Here is a 4,787-nt window from a genome sequence, read left to right on the forward strand (position 1 = left end):
TTGGTCTGCAGGATTTGTGGATTGGTGTTGGTTTGTTTTTCCCAGTACCAGGGCTTGAATTCAGGGACTGGGAAGTGTCTCTTAGATTTCTCACTCAAGGCTAGTCCTCTACCACTTCTGGCTAGTACAGTGCCACTTTTTTTGGGAGGGTGGGGGGAGGTTGTTCATTGGAGATGAGTCTCACAGACTTTCTTGCTGTCCTCAAATTACAATCCTCAGATCTCAGCCTCCAGAGTATTTAGGTTTATAGGCATGAGCCACCAGGACTCACTTCTGAACAGCCTTGCTAGACTCTGGGATGACCAACAGGTTTCCTCTCTTGCCCTCTGAATTCACCTGCTTGCCTTAAGCTGTCACTAAATTCAAATTGATGAGGGAGACTCAAGGCCACACTTGGAGGTGTCAGGAGCATCTGCAGATGTGTTGGGTGGGCACAGTGCTGCTTCTCCATCCCAACTTGGGAATGTCCAGCAGGCTCCAGGTCTTTGCTGGGTGTTCAGTTTCTGGCAGATGGGGCATTGTGTCCTGGCACTGGCCCTTACTCTAGGAAGCTGGTCCTTGGTGGTGGTAGTTCTAGCTTCTGCCCCATTAAACTACAACCCAGTTGTGCGGCTGGCTGGTGGAGACCCTCTCCCTTTCACAGAGGCGGTGCTGTCCTGGCTCCCAGAAACAGGGCCTGCTGTCCCCCCGTGGGCCAGAAAGTGCATAGGTGTGGTTAGGGAAGACTCTGGATTGTGTTCCTCCTCCTCCTGCTTTTTTTTTTTTTTTTTTTTGTCTGTCGTGGGGCTTGAACTCTGGGCCTGGGCGCTGTCCCTCAGCTCTTCAGCTCAAGGCGAGCGCTCTACCGCTTGAGCTACAGCGCCACTTCCGGTTTTCTAGTGGTTTATTGGAGATAGGAGTCTCACGGTCTCTCCTGCCCGGGCTGGCTTTGAACTGTGATCCTCAGATCTCAGCCTCCTGAGTAGCTAGGATTACAGGCGTGAGCCACCAGCGCCCGGCCTCCTCCTGATTTTTAAATGACTTGCCATCTGAAAGCATTTCTCCCCTAGTATAGCTGCTGGCCTGGCTGGCTGCCCCTCACCAACTGTCCATTTTCAAGCTTAACCAGAAATAAGCTGGGCACAGCGGTCCACCCCTGCTGGGAGATGGAGGCAGGAGGGTCACTTGAGCTTAGGAGTTCATAGCCAGGACCACATAGTGAGCTTAAAACAGGTTTTGGGTTTTTGTTTTTGTTTTTTTTAAAAAAGAAGCTTTTTGCCAGCAGGGGGTGTGATGCCATGACCTGGGTGGCAGAGCAGGAATCAGACGTTGAAAGATCAGCATCCCACCTCTTCAGATCCCAGAGGTGCCTCCTGGCTCACCCATCAGCCTCGGTCATCTGTCCTGCAGTGTCTGGCATTCAGATTCCCTGCTGCTAATGGCTTTTGCCTCTTGAGGGCCTTACTGTTCCTGTGGGCAACCACTCCATTATGGAAGTAGAATGGAGACAAGGCGGGGCTCCATGTGTGATGAAGGGATGGAGTGGTGACCAGGTGATCAGGACGTGGTAGAAGTGGAACCAAGGACACGGCTCCCACTGGGGAGTTAATCTCTCTTTCCTCACACCTGCCTTGAGCTCCTTCTAATGGTGGCAGTCATAGGAGAGGGAAGAAGGCAGCCTTAGACTATTTCTTAGGGCAGCTGGTTCTATCAAACCAGAGAGCTGGGTCCTGGGGAGGCAATCTGATGGGAAGAAGAGGGGCCCAAGACCTTCAGGACCCACCCTGATCACTCACCCTGAAGCCCAAGCCAGTAGCATAGTTGCAGGCACCTGTGCAGCTTGCAAGCCGGAGGTACTGGGGCACCCTGCAGGGAGAGCCACTGTGCAGGGTATTATCCACGTCTTACCTAATCTTGGAACCGCCTCCTTAGTAATTGCAGCTCAGCAGAGTACTAGGGCCAGTGCTGGGGTTGGGGCAGGGACAAGCCCAGGCCCCTGATCTGGTGGAGTGTGGTGAACAGTAAGTGTACCATTGTCCTAAGCTCAGCGGGTCAGGTTTGAGACTTGGTGTGTGCACTTCCACAGCCAGAAAACCAAGTATGGTCCCCAACCACATGCATGTGTTAGCTCTTCAGGAAGGAATCAAGGAGTGTTATGTTTTGTAGGATAAGAAGGTGGCATCAGCCTGGCACCAGTGGCTCACGCCTGTCATCCTAGCTACTCAGGAAGCTGAGATCTGAGGATCACAGTTCAAAGCCAGCCCAGGCAGGAAAATCCATGAGACTCTTACTTCCAATAAACCACTCAGAAAACTGGGCGTGGCACTGTGGCTTAAGTAGTAGAGCGCTTGCCTTGAGCTGAAGAGTTGAGGGACAGCATCCAGGCTCAAAGTTCAAGCCCCACAACCAACAATAACAAAAAAGAATGCGACAGTACGTGGTTGGTGTTGGAGTTTGGAGCTTGGACTTGAGAGGATGGGATGGAGTAGGATGCTGCAGTGTGTTGTAAAAGGTGTCTAGGAAGTAGGTGTTCAAGGACACAGCTATAGGTTTTTTAGATGTAGCATTCCCACAGAGAAGCTGTTTTGATGTATGTACTGGTACTGTCATGGGTTTCAAGTGGAGGCTGGCTGCTTCTGCTTGCCTGCCCTGCTTGGGTTTTGATAAAATGGTAGTTTTTAGTAAGGCTAGGTGAAAGTGGCTTGGCCCACTGTGGTATCTTTCAATATGTCTCATTATTCGCTCAAAGAATGCCCAGTCCCATGCCCCTCTTCCCAGCCTAGTCGCCGTCTCCCTGGTGACGGTACTGGTCACCACAGAAGAACTGGGCTGCCCTAGAGCACCCAGGCCGCCAGTAGTTGTCAGACCACTGAGCAGTCTTGGGGTTCTGTTCCTTCCCACCTCTGTGGAGTCTGCCATTGGGCTGGTATTTTTAAATTTTATGTGGATAAAACTTGTTCATTTTGAATAAAGCAACTGGATTTGGCCGTGTATTGCATTGTTTCATTCTTGTTTTCTTTCCTATTTATTTGAAAGTCAAGAAAATGTAGTTTGTCTGCAAAACAAGGTCTCTTAAAAGTATACTTTAAGCCGGGCGCTGGTGGCTCACGCCTGTCATCCTAGCTACTCAGGAGGCTGAGATCTGAGGATCGCGGTTCAAAGCCAGCCTGGGCAGGAGAGACCGTGAGACTCCTATCTCCAATAAACCACCAGAAAACCGGAAGTGGCGCTTTAGCTCAAGTGGTAGAGCGCTCGTCTTGAGCTGAAGAGCTGAGGGACAGCACCCAGGCCCAGAGTTCAAGCCCCACGACCGACAAAAAAAAAAAAAAAAAGTATACTTTAATAAAACATGGAGACAAGGACTAAAATAGTGTCCAAACTCTAGCCATCATTCACCACTAGAAGGAAATATGTAGGCGGGACACTGGTGGCTTACACCTGTAATCCTAACTACTCAGGAGGCTCAGATCTGAGGCCTAGGCAGGAAAGTTCATGAGACTCTTATCTCCAGTAAACTACCAAAAAGCCAGAAGTAGAGCTGTGGCTTAAGTGGTAGAGAACTAGCCTTGAGCAAAAGAAGCCCAGGGACAGCACCCAGGCCTTGAGTTCAAACCCCAGGACTGGCACGCACGTGTGTGTGTACATGCGCACGGACACACACACACACACACACACAGTGTTCTTACAAGTCTCCAAAAGGCCCTGGGCAGAAAAAGTTTCCCCACCCCTGCAAGAGTAGAGTACTTGCCTAGCATGTCATCAGTCCTATCCTCAGCAATGCAAAAGAAAAAGAGAAGTACTTTAGTATCAGATTTACATCCAATGACAGTTTTAAGTGCATGCTAAGTAAAATGAACATTTTTGGTTTTTTTAATTAATGAATTTATTTCTTGTATTGGAAGTCTCACTATGCTGCCCAGGCCGGCCTCGAATTCCTGGGCAAAATAAATCCCCAGTAGTTGGACTAGCAGCACCATTCCTGACCGGTGCCCTTCTCCTGGTGGCTGACAAACTTCCAACCCAGTGTTTATTTCCAGTAACTGAAGGGAGCATGAGGAATTGTAAAGCGATAGCTGTTAGGTTGCAGCAAGTTTATCTGTGACCCACTATTCAGCAGCAGCCCTGGGAGGATCTAGAGAACCTACAACTTTCTCGGTATGCTGCCTACCTGCCACCCTGCACACATTCCAGGAGGGGAAGTCGTGTGTTCACCCCAGGGGACCTGGAACTGATTTCCAGAAAGGCAGAAAGGGGGGGGGGCAGCCCTGGGACAAGGCCGGTGTTGGGGCTACTGGGTCCATCCAGGAAGGGTTGCTCATCGGCCTAGGTCAGGGGTCTTGGTCCTCCAGGAAAAGGCTTTGAGGGGAGGCTAAGGGTTGAGGCAGCAGTTACACTGCCCACAGTAACCTGGCTTCCTTAAGGTTTTCCTGTCTCTGGAGGCGACTCAGTGCTGCAGTGTCCCGGAGTCTTCCTAGGCCAGTCTCCTAACCTTCCCCGGCCGGCACCCGTATTTCCAAAAGGCTCTGAGATGAACTAACTACAGGGCTGGACGGATGCTGAAGACGACAGTCCGTCCGTGACATCCTCCCACTGCCCACCGCGTCAGGCCAGCCCACGCGAGGTTGCCTTCCGGTGCTTTCCCCAGGTTCCGGGTCTCAATGGCTAGCCTCAGAGTCCCTCCCCGGGGCGGGGCGAGCGGCAGGCTCCGCCTGTGGGCGTGGTTAGGAGGCGGAGCCTGCCGCAGGCTCCGCCCAGGGGCGGGGCGCGGCGGCGGGCGCGGCAGGCCGGCTCCCTCCAGGTCCCGGCGG

Source organism: Dipodomys merriami, unplaced genomic scaffold, assembly GCF_024711535.1.
Source record: "Dipodomys merriami isolate MVZ:Mamm:240054 unplaced genomic scaffold, mDipMer1.0.p SCAF_42, whole genome shotgun sequence".
Lineage (NCBI taxonomy): Eukaryota > Metazoa > Chordata > Mammalia > Rodentia > Heteromyidae > Dipodomys > Dipodomys merriami.